Source organism: Marmota monax, unplaced genomic scaffold (assembly GCF_021218885.2).
Source record: "Marmota monax isolate L192 unplaced genomic scaffold, Marmota_monax_Labrador192_F-V1.1 WCK01_AAM20220418_F8-fsc00199, whole genome shotgun sequence".
Classification (NCBI taxonomy): Eukaryota; Metazoa; Chordata; class Mammalia; order Rodentia; family Sciuridae; genus Marmota; species Marmota monax.
Window position 1 is genome coordinate 3,286,088 of NW_026694340.1, and position 17,236 is coordinate 3,303,323.

Below are 17,236 nucleotides of genomic sequence, written 5' to 3' on the forward strand. Positions count from 1 at the left end.
TTTCTTCCACAGAACCCCAGGGTGGTGATACTGTGCTGCTGTGTCTTTTGAGCTTCCGTCCTCAGTTTGTCCTGAGAAAGACAGTGGATTGGTCCTGGAGCCCTCATGGAAGGAGAGGGTGCTCTCACTGGGTGGAACATGGTGACCCACACACTGGGAGTGGCAGTGAGGTAATGGTCACTACAGCTGGGGGACTACATGGGAAGAGGTAGTAGTTTCCAGAGGCCACTGCTGCCGCTGCTGCAGGAGGAGAAGGAATACACCTTGTCAGTCCTAGAATAGGCTCTAGCTTGATCCCCAAGACTATGATTCCATCCTTCTATTTTTTTTCCTCTTTCCCATTTTGTTGGCCATTGACAATCAACTTATTAAAGAATTTTTTTTTCCCTGCAGCTGGGCCCTGGCCAAACTGGATGAAAGTAACTGCTATCTGTGTACAATAGGGATCATCCAGATCTCTCCAAATGACTTCTTAGATCTGTCCCAATGATGGTATTACCCAGCACCAATATCCAGCATGGTGATGATCTTGTCCACTGAAGGGTCCAGGTAAAGTCTGGTTGCAGCCCACTTGAGAAGTTTATATGCTCCAGAGTCATTGATTCCATATTGGTCTTTAATAGTATGACTAGCCCAGAGGTGGCTATCTGGATCTATAGCTGCTCATGTCTATATGGAATGCTCCTTTTCTCTCCTCCTTTACACTCTTCTTTCACCCAGAAGGAGCAAACGTGGGGCCAATTCCTTTTGAAGTAAGGATGGTTGGGGCAGCATGTCACTGATGGATGTGGCTTTCCCCAGCATGCTGACTGGCTGTGTTCCATCAGTTAGAAATCTCTTTTGCACTTAATGCTTGACATCTGACTTTGGTGTGTCATCCCTCAAGTCTCTCATCATGTACCTGGATGGATAGGGCATACTGTAGATCTGAGAGGCAGGTCTACTAGGCATCCTTCAGTTCACTTCAGGTTTAGCTTACTTCAGTTTTCTTAAAACACATCTGGACCCTGGAACATACCAATAAAACATTGTGAATTACTTGGCACAAACTTCAAATTCCTTCCCATGTTTTTTTTTTTTTTTTTCTGGTCATTGGTATATATGGGTTTTCTCCAAGACACATCTGGCACATAATGGGGGGAAGTCTACATTTCCTCCTAGTTTGGCCTGATGTAGGTGTTGGAACCAGTCAGGGAGCCATCTGGAGAGCTTCTGGAGGCAGTAGTAGCATCAGAACTGGGAACTGGACTCTCCTACTTCCAGTGTTCTGTTACTGAAGGAGGTTGGAGGTGTTCCAAGAGAGTGGGACCTCAACTCCAGACAAGTGGGGTCCTTGACAAACATCACAGAAAGGAATTTAAGGACACATCAGTTAGAGGCAGAGACAGATTTATTTAGAAAGGCAGAGACACATTAAGGGAGGATGTGGGAAGAGTGAGAAGTACTCTTGGTCTGGATGTTAATATTTGTAGAAGGGATAGTAGCCCATGGGGCTCTGCTAGAAGTGGATTCAGGGCAAAGTGATGAACTTTGGGGCCAGTTTTCCTAGTGCTTACATCATGTGACTTTTTGCCAGCAAGGACACAGCGAGGTTGCTGGTTGAATTGCCTATTCTGCATTCCAACAGTTCATGGGTAAAATTTTCTGCATTCTGATGGTTCATGAGCACTTTTCTTTTGAGACTCAGTATATCTTTTCTTTCTGTAATTTCAAATTCCTATCTCAGTTCAATTCTGAATGTTATCTTTATTATGTAGGTTTTAGGGAAGGGGTCATCTGTGCAAAGAACTGTGATAAAGCCTTGTCTTTTCAATGGAATCAGGATCAGGGTTCTGAGAATCTTTATCTCCAAGTGACCCCCTGCCCCAGAGCCTGGCAGAGCCCTATCCGTGGGCTTGAATTTCAAATATGAACTCTAAGATAACCCCCTTAAAGATTTTTTTTCCTTAGTGGGTGCTGGTAAATGGGGTCCCTAATGGGAGAGTCAGGAAATTAGATTCTCACAGAGCTCATCATCTCTCTGGGAAAACAATATTGGGCAAAGGACTGAAATCCTCATTATTTTGACTTTTCTTAGACCTTGTTAGAAAAGTGAAAAATAAGGTGATAGGTGTGTCTATGTAACTGACAATACAAATTGTGCAAGAGGGAATCTTATGAAAATAGGATCTGCACAGAGAAATTCATTGCTACTGAAAAATATCTTCTTGGAAATGTACAGTTACGTAAGAGAGACAGAGACTCTGCCATGTATTTGTGTTATTATGATCAAAGAGACTGAAAATAGAAGCTTCCACTGAAATGTTGTCAACCGAAAAGGGAGGCCCAGCAATGTTAAAAAAAAAAAAAAAAAAAAGGACCACTAGTTAAAAAAGGTGAAGGCAGGATTCAAAGGTCAGCTGTCATCCCTGAGTCTAAAAGGTGTCCCATGATAGTCAACGAGCCTCCAAGCACTAAGAATGAAGAAGGGAGCAGGGAGAAAAGGACTGCAGACCCCGTTACCTAGGAAGGTGAGCACCCTTCCTGCCTTCTATTGTTTAAATGTGTTTCCCCAAAAGCCTGTGTTGGAAACTTAATCCCTAATGCAGGAGTGTTGGGAGGTGGGACCTAATGAAGGAAACAGACCTCTTTGGCAGTGGGCCTTCTGTACATTCTGCTATAGTTTCTTGCTCAAGAAATGCTGTTCCACCAGAAATGCATTTGCCAACTCTGTTCCCCTGACAGACAGAGCCCCAGATTGTCACTCACTCCCAGTGGGTCTTCCTGACTTGGCTTTGTCACCTGGGAACAATCTAACAATCTTAGCTGGATTTTGGAGGCAGGTGGAGTTAGAGATGTTGTTCACTTTGTGGTCATCATGGGGATATGCACCATGGTGTTCCATTCAGACTCCTGGTGTGCTGTACAGAGTTGTCCCTAGTGTCTTGTGGCAGATGGAGAACTGGAAATGTTTGATGGTTTGTGCATGAGGTTCCATTCTGCATACCCCTGGTGAATGGATAGGAACTCCAATGGGACTCTGTCTCAAGTCCCTGGTGTGCCTAGAGCACTGGGCTGTACTTCAGAATATAGCTTAGTTTAGGCTTGGGAACATTTGGGTACCTAGAGCCCTGATCCCTGTCAGACATAGACTCAAGAGAAAAAGGGTCACTTGAGGTGGGGATCTGGAAATACAGAGAAAAAAAATACACTGAATCTCAAAAGAGAAGCACCCATGAATCACTAGAAGGCAAAACAATCAACCTGTAAGCAAATAACTATTTGTCCTTGTCCACAAAGAGTACTAGGATGTGAAGACAACGTGCAAGTGCAGGAAAAGCTGGCACGAGATTATCTAGCTTCACCCTGACTTCACCTCTAGCCCACCTCCTAATTACTGTCCCTTTATAAATATGAACACCCCAGACTAAGGAGCTACTGCTCACCCTCAAGACAGCCCACGTCCTCCCTTGAATGTGTCTCTTCCTTCCTAAATAAATATTTGTCTTTTCCTCTAGCTGACATGTCCTTAAATTCCTTTCTGTGATGTTTGTCAAGGACCCCGCTCATCCTGAGTTGAGGACGCCCTCTCTGGGAATGCCTTGTATCTTTTTTGGGGGACATACTAGGCCTGAAACGGAGTCACAAAATAGTAACTTCCTTGTTTCTAAAAAAATCCTCAAAATTTATAGGATACAGGCACAGAACCCTAGGACCTGAACTAAAATGACCTTGAGGGCCTGGCAAAGTTCCTGATTAGTTGAACCTGAGAAAAAAGAACAGGGCCTGTGGACTTAGAGGTAAGAGGTGCCATCAACAGTTATAGGATGGACCAGAATTATCCATCAGTTCTACCTGGACCCACCTGCTGGGTCCACCAAGACTCCTGGTAATGACCAATCAGCTCCCTAGTTCCCCTTACCTGGGGATATTGGTTGATCAGGAATAAGGATTTGGATGTTCTTACTGTTATCCTTCAATGACGCTCTTCTTTCAAGAACCAGTGTTAACAGTGTTGACTTCTTTGTGCATTGGGCAGCAAGCCCTTGCTTGGTAGCAGGCCTATGTGAGTACTCAAATCATGGCCAAATACACCCCAGCTCATGCCTTCATATGACTGATCTGTCTTCAGAAGGTCCTTACCCACCTTGTGCTGCTTGGGATTTCATGCACAAACTTGGTCTCCTCCATAATTCTTTTTTTTTTTTTTTGGTGCTGGGGATTGAACCCATCTCTACATGTGGTCCCCATCCTTCCTAGTCTCACTTTACCACTGAGCTACATCTCATTCCTTTTATTATTTTGAGACAGGGTCTCATGCAGTTATTTAGGGCCTTGCTAAGTTTCTGAGGCTGGCCTCAAATTTGCAATCCTCCTGCCTCAGCCTCTCCAGTTGCTGGGATTACACCTTGCCTGGCTTTGCCTCTGCCTCTGGAGCTCAGTGATTCCTTCTGAATTCATTTTACAGATAGGCCCTAGTGAATGGGGGCCCTCTAGTGGCCTAGTAGCCAACTATTTCTCACAGAACTCTCAACTCCCTGGAAGAACAAGTCCCATCATTTTGTCATATTTGATTATGTGTAAACAGTGAAAAATATGTGTTTTATCCTTTTTTTTATCTTTTGGTACCAGAAATTGATCCCAGAGGCACTTTACCACTGAGCCATATCCCCATCCCTTTTTAAAATTTTTATTTTGAGACAGGGTCTCACTAGGTTGTTGAGGCTGGCTTTGAACTTGGGATCCTCCTGCCTCAGCCTCCCAAGCTCCCCAACATCACAGATCACCGGTATGTGCCACTGCACCCAGCAAAAATATGTTTTTAAGTAATAAAAATTTGAGAGAAAGGCTTGTGAAAATGGGTTCTGTGAGAGAAGTCAATTCAATTTCATTTTTTTTTTCTCTGAAAATGTACACAAAGTGCTGTAAGAGACACAGCAGCTGCCATTTGTCTATTTTATTTAGGTAACTTTCAAGAGGAGTTAGGTAGTAGAAATTTCATCATTCACTGTCACTTCACAAGGGAGAAATGGATACTCAGTAATGTTAGATCAAAGCTAGAAGATGCTAAAGGCAGGATTTACAGCCTGTGGTCTCTGAAACTAAAAGTTGCTCCAAGATGGCAAATGATCCCCTGAGAACAAAGAATATATGACAGTGTGGAGAGAAAAGGATGGCAGATGCTGTGGTTTGAACATGTCCTCCAAAGTTCATGTGTTGAGAACTTAATTCTTAGTGCAACCATGTTGAGAGGGGGGACTAGATCACGCAGAGAGCAGCCCTCGCTCTCTGAGTTAATGCTGTTATCATGGTAGTGAGTTCATTATTTAGAGAGTAACTTTATTATAAAGGTGAATTCAGCCCTCCCTTCCTCTTTCTTGTGTGTTTTATTGCCATGTGATTCCTTCAGCCATGCTCTGACATGGCAAGAAGGCCATCTCTGCATGTGGTCCCCATACTTCCTAGTCTCTAGAACTGTCAGAAATACATTTCTTTGTGAACCGTGTAGTCTGTGGTATTCTGTTAAAGCCACATCAAATGAACTAAAACAGTGATCTTAAGTCACCTGGGAAGCTGAACCCCCCCCTGATTCTTGGCTTCCCTCCATTAGTATCTGGGTCCCCGAAGCTTTACCATCAGAACAGAGAGATGCTGTTCATCTCATTTGATTCTTTTTCATTGTATTTGGTTTGGGAAAGGAAAGGGGTCACGCTGTGCTTAGTACATTAGGTAAATCATTAGGGACTGTGAAGCTCTTATGTTTTGAATAAAATGTGTCTCCCAAAAGCTCTTGTATTAAGGCAGGAATAGTTAGAGGTGAAATGATTAGATTGTGAGAGCTGTAACCTAACCAGTCATTCCTCATTGGAATGGACTAACTGGGTGGGGACTGTAGGCAGGTAGGGCCTGGCTAGAGCAGCTGGTCACTGGGGGTATACCCTGGAAGGTTTCATCTTCCCTGCTTGGCTTTTGCCTTTCTCATTTTGCTTCCTGTCCACCATGAGGTGAGCAACTTTTTTTTTCACTGCTGCCCTTCTGCCATGTTGTTCCATCTCATCTTGGGCTTGAAGTGATGGAGTTGGCTGCCCGTGGACTGAACCTATGAAACTGTGAGCCCCAAACATACTTTTCCTCCTCTAAGTTGGTTTGTCAGTATTTTGGTCACACAAGGAAAATTTGACTAACACAGAAGCCAATTGATGTGGTGAGAAGGGAACGGGAGACTGCTGCTGCCTGTTTCCTATCACTGGGAAATTCTGCCTGACTTGAGACATTTGCTTTTGGAGGGATTTACTGTTAGAGAAAATCTCTGGGTATAGACCAGGAATTTTTAGTACAACTTTCCACAGTGAGGGAAGTGCCTTTTCTATCTGCTTTACTCAAAATGGTAGCCACCGGATATTGAAATTTGAACTGTTACTAGTGCAGGTAAAAAACTGATTTTTTTTGTTTAAAATTGCAAATATAAAAACCAAAAATGAAAAAAGGCTACTATTATAGATAAGTGCATGTCTAGATATTGTTCCTTTTGAGAGTTCTGCCTGCATGATGCCAAGACATTTTCTTTTTTTTTTTTTAACTGAAAGAGAATTTTCAAATAAGAAACAAAATAGTTATCACCTTTATTATTATTACTTCTATATGTTGAATACCTACTAATTACTGTGCCCTTTTATTATCATTATTTTAGTAAAGTACAGGTGACATAAATTCACCATTTTAGTAACTTTAAGTTTACAATTCAGTGTCATTTAACACATTTACAATGTGGAAAAACCATTACCACTGTCTAGCTCTAGAACATTTTCATTATCCTCATACACCCTTATGAAATCTCTCCCTGTTCCTCTGTTTCCACAAACCCTCATCTACTGACTCTACAGATTTGCTATTCAGAAGATGGTACATAAATTGAATCAGATAACATGTGGCCTTTTGTGTCTGGTTTCTCTCACTTGACAAAATCTTTACAAGGTTCTGAGTCATAACATGTGTTAGCATTTTATTCCTTTTGATTGTTGAATAATATTCAATTGTATATAGCTATTCCACACTTTGTTTATCCATTCATCAAGTGATGGACATGTGGGTAGTTTACATCTTTTGTGAATAGTGCTGCTGTGGACATTTGTGTACAGATTTTGTGTGGGCATGTGTTTTCACATGGGTATAGACCTAGGAGCAGAATTGTTGGGTCATTTGGTAATTTTATACTAAAATTATTGAGGAACAACCATAATGTATGTGACAGAGACTGCACCATTTTGTTTCCATTAGCATGTATAAGAATTCTAATTTCCATGCAATTTCCATAGTCTGCTCTAATGCCATCCATTTCCCTGTAAATTCTATGATTTTGTCATTTTTTAATGCAGAGTAATACTCCATTGTGTATAAATGCCACATTTTTTTTATCCATTCATCTATTGAAGGGCATCTAGGTTGGTTCCACAGTCTTGCTATTGTGAATTGTGCTGCTATGAACATCGATGTAGCAGTGTCCCTGTAGCATGCTCTTTTTAGGTCTTTAGGGAATAGACCGAGAAGGGGAATAGCTGGGTCAAATGGTGGCTCCATTCCCAGCTTTCCAAGAAATCTCCATACTGCTTTCCAAATTGGCTGCACCAATTTGCAGTCCCACCAGCAATGTACAAGTGTACCCTTTTCCCCACATCCTCGCCAGCACTTGTTGTTGTTTGACTTCATAATGGCTGCCAATCTAACTGGAGTGAGATGGTATCTTAGGGTGGTTTTGATTTGCATTTCTCTGACAGCTAGAGATGGTGAGCATTTTTCCATGTACTTGTTGATTGATTGTCCTCCTCTGAGAAGTGTCTGTTCAGGTCCTTGGCCCATTTGTTGATTGGGTTGTTTGTTCTCTTATTGTCTAATTTTTTGAGTTCTTTGTATACTCTGGATATTAGGGCTCTATCTGAAGTGTGAGGAGTAAAGATTTGTTCCCAGGATGTAGGCTCTCTATTTACCTCTCTTATTGTTTCTTTTGCTGAGAAAAAACTTTTTAGTTTGAGTAAGTCCCATTTGTTGATTCTAGTTATTAACTTTTGTGCTATGGGTGTCCTACTGAGGAATTTGGAGCCTGACCCCACAGTATGTAGATCGTAGCCAACTTTTTCTTCTATCAGACGGCGTGTCTCTGATTTGATATCAAGCTCCTTGATCCATTTTGAATTCACTTTTGTGCATGGCGAGAGAAAGGGATTCAGTTTCATTTTGTTGCATATGGATTTCCAGTTTTCCCAGCACCATTTGTTGAAGATGCTATCCTTCCTCCATTGCATGCTTTTAGCCCCTTTATCAAATATAAGATAGTTGTAGTTTTGTGGATTGGTTTCTGTGTCCTCTATTCTGTACCATTGGTCCACCCGCCTGTTTTGGTACCAGTACCATGCTGTTTTTGTTACTATTGCTCTGTAGTATAGTTTGAAGTCTGGTATCGCTATACCGCCTGATTCACACTTCCTGCTTAGCATTGTTTTTGCTATTCTGGGTCGTTTATTTTTCCATATGAATTTCATGATTGCTTTCTCTATTTCTACAAGAAATGCCATTGGGATTTTGATTGGCATTGCATTAAACCTATAGAGAACTTTTGGTAATATCGCCATTTTGATGATGTTAGTTCTGCCTATCCATGAACAGGGTATATTTTTCCATCTTCTAAGATCTTCTTCTATTTCTCTCTTTAGGGTTCTGTAGTTTTCATTGTATAAGTCTTTCACCTCTTTTGTTAGGTTGATTCCCAAGTATTTTATTTTTTTGAAGATATTGTGAATGGAGTGGTTGTCCTCATTTCCATTTCAGAGGATTTGTCGCTGATATACAGGAATGCCTTTGATTTATGCGTGTTGATTTTATATCCTGCCACTTTGCTGAATTCATTTATTAGCTCTAATAGTTTTTTTGTAGACCCTTTTGGGTCTGCTAGGTATAGAATCATGTCATCAGCAAATAGTGATAATTTAAGTTCTTCTTTTCCTATTTTGATGCCTTTAATTTCTTTCATCTGTCTAATTGCTCTGGCCAGTGTTTCGAGAACTATGTTGAACAGAAGTGGTGAGAGAGGGCATCCCTGTCTTGTTCCAGATTTTAGAGGGAATGCCTTCAATTTTTCTCCATTCAGAATGATGCTAGCCTGAGGCCTAGCATAGATTGAGTTTACAATATTGAGGTATGTTCCTGTTATCCCTAGTTTTTCTAGAGTTTTGAACATAAAGGGATGCTGTACTTTGTCGAATGCTTTTTCCGCATCTATCGAGATGATCATATGGTTCTTATTTTTAAGTCTATTGATGTGGTGAATAACACTTATTGATTTCCGTATATTGAACCAGCCTTGCATCCCAGGGATGAATCCTACTTGATCATGGTGCACAATTTTTTTTGATATGTTTTTGTATCCTATTCGCCAGAATTTTATTGAGGATTTTTGCATCTAGGTTCATTAGAGATATTGGTCTGTAGTTTCATTTCTTTGAAGTGTCTTTGTCTGGTTTAGGTATCAGGGTGATGTTGGCCTCGTAGAATGAATTTGGAAGTTCTCCCTCTTTTTCTATTTCCTGAAGTAGCTTGAAAAGTATTGGTATTAGTTCCTCTTTAAAGGTTTTGTAAAACTCTGCTGTATACCCATCCAGTCCTGGGCTTTTCTTAGTTGGTAGTCTTTTGATGGTTTCTTCAATTTCCTCAATTGATATTGGTCTGTTTAGGTTGTCTATATCCTCCTGACTCAATCTGGGCAGATCATATGACTTAAGAAACTTATCGATGTCTTCACTATCTTCTAATTTATTGGAGTATAAGGATTCAAAATAATTTTTGATTATCTTCTGTATATCTGAAGTGTCTGTTGTGATATTGCCTTTTTCATCCCGTATGCTAGTAATTTGAGTTCTCTCTCTTCTTCTCTTTGCTAGCATGGCTAAGGGTCTGTCGATTTTGTTTATTTTTTCAAAGAACCAACTTTTAGTTTTGTCATTTTTTTCAATTGTTTCTTTTGTTTCAATTTCATTAATTTCAGCTCTGATTTTAATTATTTCTTGCCTTCTACTTCTTTTGCTGTTGTTTTGCTCTTCTTTTTCTAGGATTTTGAGATGAAGTATGAGATCATTTATTTGTTGGTTTTTTCTTTTTTTAAGGAATGAACTCCAAGCAATGAATTTACCTCTTAGAACTGCTTTCAATGTGTCCCATAGATTCCGATATGTTGTGTCTGTGTTTTCATTAATCTCTAAGAATTTTTTAATTTCCTCCTTGATGTCTTCTATAACCCATTGATCATTCAGTAACCTATTGTTCATTCTCCAAGTGATGTATGCTTTTTCCTTCCTTCTTTTATCATTGATTTTCAGTTCCATTCCATTATGATCAGATAGGATGCATGGTATTATCTCTACTCCTTTATATTGTCTAAGAGTTGCCCTGTGACATAATATATGATCTATTTTTGAGAAGGATCCATGTGCTGCTGAGAAATAAGTGTAACTGCTTGATGTTGGGTGGTATATTCTATATATGTCATGGAAATGGAAGGAGACCCTCAGAGTTATACAAAAGTACATACAAGAGGAAGTGAGGGGAAAGGGAAAAATAATACAAGGGGGACAAATGAATGTCAGTAGAGGAGGCAAAGAGAGAAGAGGGGAGGGGAGGGGAGGGGAGGGGGGATAGTAGAGGATAGGAAAGGCAGCAGAACACAACAGACACTAGTATGGCAATATGTAAATCAATGGATGTGTAACTGATGTGATTCTGCAATCTGTATATGGGGTAAAAATGGGAGCTCATAACCCACTTGAATCAAAGTGTGAAATATGATATATCAAGAACTATGTAATGTTTTGAACAACCAACAATAAAAAATAAAAAAAAAAGAATTCTAATTTCTCCATATCTTCAGCAACACTTGTTATTTTCTGTTTTTTTTTTTTTTTTAATAATGGACATTCTATAATGGGTATGATGTGGTATCTCATTGTGGCTTTTATTTGCATTTCCTTTATGACTAATAATGTTGAAAATCTGTTCATGTGGTTATTGGTTCTTAGTATATCTTCTTTGGAGAAATGTCCATTGAAGCTCTTTGCTTATTTTTAAATAAACTGTGTTTTTATTGTAGATTTCTTATATATTTCAGATGGCAGGCACTTAGAAGATATAAAACTTGCAAATATTTGCCATATTCTTTGGGTTGTCTTTTATTCTCAGTGTCTTTTAATACACAAAATATTTCAATTTTGATGAAGTCTGATTTATGATATACCTAGGAAATTCATCTAATTCATGCAAATCTTCAGCTATGTTTCCTTTTAAGATTTTTTAGTGTTAGCACTTACATTCAAGTTTTTTTTCACTCAAAGTTAATTTTGATGCAGTAGGGATCCAGATTCATTCTTTAGTGTATTCAGTTGTTTCAGTAAATTAATTGAAGAGATTAAAACAATTGACTCTATATGTGTAGGTTTATTTCAGGGCTCTCTATAAATCTATATATTTAGCTTTATGCTCATACCACATTGCTTTGATTGATATTTTTTAGAAAGTTTTAACTTGGAAAGTATGAATTCTCTAACTCTGTTCTTCTTTAGGATTGTTTTAGCTATTTGGGACCCCTTAAATTCCCTCTAAATTTTAGAGTTTGCTTTTTTATTTTTGCAAAAAGATCATTGGGATCTTGATAGTGATTAATTTGGTGTTGTCATCTTAACAATATTGAATCTTACATTTCATGAATGTTGAATGTACTTCTTTAGGTCTTTAATGTCTTTCAGCAATGTTTTGTAGTTTTCAGAGTATAAGTCTTGAACCTCACTGATTAAATTTATTCCTAAATATTTTGTTCTTTTTGATGCTATTGTATATGAAATTGCATTAATTTCCTATTCAGTTTGATTATTACTAGTATATAGAAATAAATTTTTTTTTTGCATGTTGACCTTGTATCCTATAATATTGCTAAACTCACTTATGCGCTCTATTTGATTCTTATGGAATACTTCGGACTTTCTATATATAAAGTCATATCATCTACAAATATAGTTTTATTTCTTTTTTTTCCTAGTTTGGATGGCTTTTCAAATTTCTTTTTCTTGATTAACTGCTCTGGGTAGAACTTCCAGTACAATGTTGAGTAGAAGTGGCAAAAAATGAACACTTGTCATATTCAGGATCTTTGGGGAGAAGTTTTGAGTATGATGTTAGTTGTGTATTTTACATAAGTGTCCTCATGTTAAGGAAGTTCCCTTCTGTTCCTAGTTGTTTCAGTTCCTTTATCATGGAAGTCTGTTGGAGTTTGTGAAATGCTTTTTCTTCATTGAGATAAACATGTTTTTCTCCATTCGCTCTGTTACATTGCATAGATTTTCATATGTGGAAAATCAATCAATGATTTGGATTTCTGGGGTAAATTCCCTCGATCACAGTATACAATCCTTCTAATATGCTGCTAGCTCCATGTTAACTAGGCTGAGAATTGGCTAGCCATAGGTGCAAGAGGCTTCAAATTCCTCTGGCATTTTGTTTTTGACTTCACTATAACTTCCTTAAGTACTTTTCCACAAGGAGGGTCTGTGTCTTGTGGCTCTTTCTGTGTAATCTAGTTTTATATGGACTATTTGTATGGGTGCAAATTGTGGAGTGCATTCTACACCTTCCAATTAAGTCTGAGTGTCAGTGTGCCTATGTGTAGTGGCTGGGACTTGCTCAGGTGTCCCTCTGGTGGTACAGCTTTTTGCCTCCTTGCCTTTCTTTCTTGGTTGCAACATCCCCAAATCTGTCCTTGGAGCCCAAATTCTGTTGACTGTTTTCTTTCAGGTAATACAGGAAGGTTAGAGGGAGCAAAAAGGAAGAAATGTCCTTCCCCCAGTTAGCCTAAGAATCTGGCAAACTCTCCCCCTGCTGGACTTTAGGTCTCTTCCCCACCCCACTGCCCTATGGTGAAGACTGGGTATATTTCACAACAGTTACTCACCCGCTGCAGATCTGGTATTTCCATGTGAATCTAGTTGGATTCCTGGAATCAACTGGAATTCAGTCTAGTTTGCAATGGAAGTACGGTGGAATCCCATAAGACTGTGGGACCCAGCAGGTTCTCACACTTTCAATCTGTTACATACTCAACATCTGGCAATTCATCAAAATTATCATTTAAGTTTTCCCACCAGTTTAAGGCTCCAGTAGTTTCTGCTCCAAACAAATGGATTTCAGCTATTTCTGGGTATGCCTGTATCACCAGATTACAGTGTTGTGACCTCAGTTCTCAGAAACATAGAAGTGACTGGGGACACACGGATGCCAGTGATGGGAACATGAGGATAAAGGAATAATTCTATAAAATGGGCCCACTGTGCTGACCCCCACATGCTTTCTTTTCCAAGAAACAGTTTACCTGAAGCTCTACCTGGCTTAAGTGGACAGGATATGTCACATTCCTCAACAAACTATCTGTTATCTGCAGGAGAAATGCAGGCCTGAAATAATGTCGCAATTTACCTGCGGCCCTTCCTGGATTTAAGAATTTATGGTTAAATATCCAAGTTAGAACTGTCAGCATGGGCCAAGGTGACCTAGAGTTGTCATGGCAGTGGGGACTTGAAAGTCTGATGTCAATCTGTTGTCAGTCAAAAGTCAAGAGATGGACTTTGGCGGGACTCTCTGGAAACTTCTGTGGAATCACAAATAAAACTGAAGTACAGGAGAGGCACACTGTTCCCCTTTCCCTTGAGGATGTCCCCTTTCCTAGTCCTAATAAACTCACTGCCTGTTACTCTGAGCAACATGTCTAAAATCTTTCTGATTTGATCACAAGAGTCAGTGCTTCAAAGTGGGGATGTCTTCATGTGGCTTCAGTTTTTTAGAAGGTCCCATTCCTGTAACAGAAAGAAACTGTCATTGATTTTCAGTTTGACCAAATTTTTTCTGTTGTAAGGAGGAGCAATGACTTCCAAGATGTTTACATATCAGGGCTGAAACTCTAAGTCCCAATAAGTTTGGAATCAAGGAATTCTGAATGGCAACATAATAACAAAAATCCTTGTAACTGCTCAGTTTAAATGCTGAAGGAAACAAATTCCAGATGATTAGTCCAGTGTTAATAGAAGGCTAACAGGTGTCTGTGTAGCATTATGCAGAAATGCAGAATACAGGAAGGACAGCCAACACCTTTCACAGAATCTTTTATACTTTGCTTTAATTTTGAATAAAAATTGTTTGCACTTTTATGCATTTACCTAAATTTGTTCTCAACCAAAGTGGTACAATTTTACTTCACTCAACTCAATTAAATGAGTTTTGAAAAAAATTTTGTATTGTTTCTGAGGTCTCATCTGGAAGGAATAAAATAGCCTCCCAAGCAAGATTTTTCAGGAGTAAAGCATCACTCAGAGGGATTTTTCCCCTTATTTTTCCCCTCATGGGGCTATTTGTAAAAAAGATGAGGCATTTTAAATCCTTAATAATCTCAATAATAGTAAGAAGAGCTATTACATTTTATTATTGCAGATTTTTTTTCTGGCACTTGAAAATTTGTTTGCAGTTTCAAAATCAGAGAATACCTTTGGTATGTTCAGCTGGTCATTTGTCCTGGAAAGATTGAGGAGATGAAATATAGTGTGAAAGGTCATTACAACTTCTGCTGTGATTATTTTATTTTCATCCGAATTTTTTAAATCAGGAAATTTGTTACATTATCCATTTCTACAGGACAAGTTGAGGAAATCATATACCTCTTAGCTTAGCTATTAGTGTATGCTGGAGTATACATCTGACTAGTCATTGTTTTTGATTCTAAATAACCAACTGCATATTGAAGAGCTTCAAAGAATTTTCCCTTCATTTAACAGAAACCCAAAGTTTTTAAAATTAATAAAAAATTTGCACTTGAATTTGGGATCCAAATATACATAAATAAAAATAGATAATAGGGTAGATGTCAAGTTAAGTGTTCTTACCAAAAAATATAAAATAGATTATAGCAATCATTGCAAGAATTTAAAATACTGAATTTAACAGTCTCATTCATGAGGCTAACAGTAAATTAACAGTAAGTTGAACTGTTGAAATGGTTGAGACTTGCAAACTCAACTATAAATTAAACTTGATAGGCAGAAAAGGTGAACTTCACGTGTTCCTGCAAGGGAGAGTTGCACTTGCAAGAACAGTCTCCCTGAAGAAAGCCAAAGCTGATCTTATCCAAGGTTCCTGAAGTTCATTGTCCAGGATTGGTGGATTTTTAGAAGCAGGAGCGTTTATGAATAGACAGATTTTTCAACTGTTTAATGTGGTCACTAGAATAGGCTATTGACTAGTGTCCTTTCAGGAACATGGTTTCTGAAGTGAGGTCCTTGCTGATTGTTGACCAGAAGCATGAAACTGATGATGGTCTTTCAGAAGCTAGAGGTTGGCATTAACTTCCTAACTTTCAGAAGGAGGTCCACTGGAATGAGGCTGGCCCTCGTTTTGGAGCGTGTGTGCTGTTTGGACATCTAATTATAAATAATTATTTGTTTACAACTTGGAACTTTGGCCAAAACTTATCCTTTCTTTAAGATGGAAAACAAGTACTTTCAATTCTCAGTTCTCTTTCACCATAAAGGATTGCTCAGATCACTTTGTAGAGGTGATTTCGGCTTGTGTTGCTACTTGGGTGATTTAAATGACAATTACAGAGGCAGAAAAATAGCTCTAACTGCTGATTTTTTACTAATTGGAAGAAAATTTTTGAATACATTGCGGGTGTCCTGACAGTACAGGATTCAAGACGTAATCATTAAATATAGGACATCTGTCTAGCAGCCTTATCTGTGGGCCAGATTAGCTTTCTTGTCACTCAACACCCTCTCCTATTTGCCTGGGAAAACCCTGTTTATTCTAATAAATGATTATTTGTCTCCTATTCTTCATCCATGCAGCACTTGCTTGAATTTGTATTCTCATTCATTTATCACTTGAATCACAATAGTCTAAATTTCTAGGCATCAGTCTATCTAGCTTTCTTTAACCTCCTCCTAAATTGATCCTCTATATATTGTTGCTGAACAAATTCCCTTGCTTGATATTAATATAATTTTCTTTATTTATTTTTGGTACCGGGATTGAACCCAGAGGGGCTTTACCACTGAGCCACATCTTCATCTCTTTTTAAAAATTTGAGACACAGTCTTGCTAAGTTGCTTAGAGCCTTTCTAAATTATTGAGGCTGGCTTTGAACTTGTGATCCTCCTGTCTCAGCCTCCAGAGTCACTGGGATTCCAGGCATGCCCCACACATTTGGCTAATATTAATTATAGGATAAAACACAAGTTCCTTACCATGACAAATGAAGCCTTTTGTTATGTGGCCTCTGCCTTCTCCTCAGGCTTTAACATCTTTTATTCTTCTGCTCACTAGCTCTACACTCAAGTTTCCTAATGTGCCATATTACTCACCTGTAGTCTTGCATATGTAGTTTACTTATTTGAAATGCACTTTAGCAAGAGTTTTTATCATTCCAAAATTTGGCTCAGGCCTTTATTGCCTCTACAAAGCTTTCTTTGATATCTCCAGGTCCCCTACAGCTCTTTTTTCATCCGGTGCAAAATTTTACAACATTCTTGCACTGCAACATATTGTCATATTAAACTGTTTTGTCTGTTAAAACAAGCAGTTATATACTGAGAGATATTTCCATATTCCTTTGGTAGTCCCTCAACTCCTTTCTCTTCCCCTACTCCATGGTTTCTTGAAAGATGGTCTGTGTCTTTCTTCTTAAAATTTGCAATGTGTAGTATAGTACACATCTCGAAGCAGTGATAAAAAAACAATACTGAGTTGCAGGATAGAGCTCGGTAGTATATAATGCTTGCCTAGCATGCAGGAGGCCCTAGGTTTGATCATTAGCATTTGGAGGGAAAAACACCAAGTTTATAAAGTAATTAATGTCAGTCTATTTGGGCTGCTATAACAAAATATCCAAGACTGGGTAACTTTTAACAATAGAAACTTCTCACAGTTGAGGCTGGGAAGTCCAGGATTAAGGTGCTAGTGGGTTGTCTGGTGAGGGTCATCTGGTTCAAAGATGGCATCCTCTGATTAAAGGGCTGAGCAAGTTACACCAGGGTTGTATTTTTTTTGGTACTGTTGATTGAACCCAGGAGTGCTTAACCACTGAGCTACGTACTCAACCTTTTTTCAAAAAACTTTATTTTGAGACAGGTCTTTCTAAGTTACTTAGGGCCTGGCTAAGTTGCTGAAGCTGGCTTTGAAC

At 38.9% G+C, this 17,236-nt stretch overlaps 1 pseudogene; it reads right to left on the reverse strand.

Annotated features, from left to right (window-relative positions):
• Positions 1 to 446: 446 nt before the first annotated feature.
• LOC124109125 (pre-mRNA-splicing factor RBM22-like) lies at positions 447 to 4,170 on the reverse strand (annotated as a pseudogene).
• Positions 4,171 to 17,236: the final 13,066 nt, after the last annotated feature.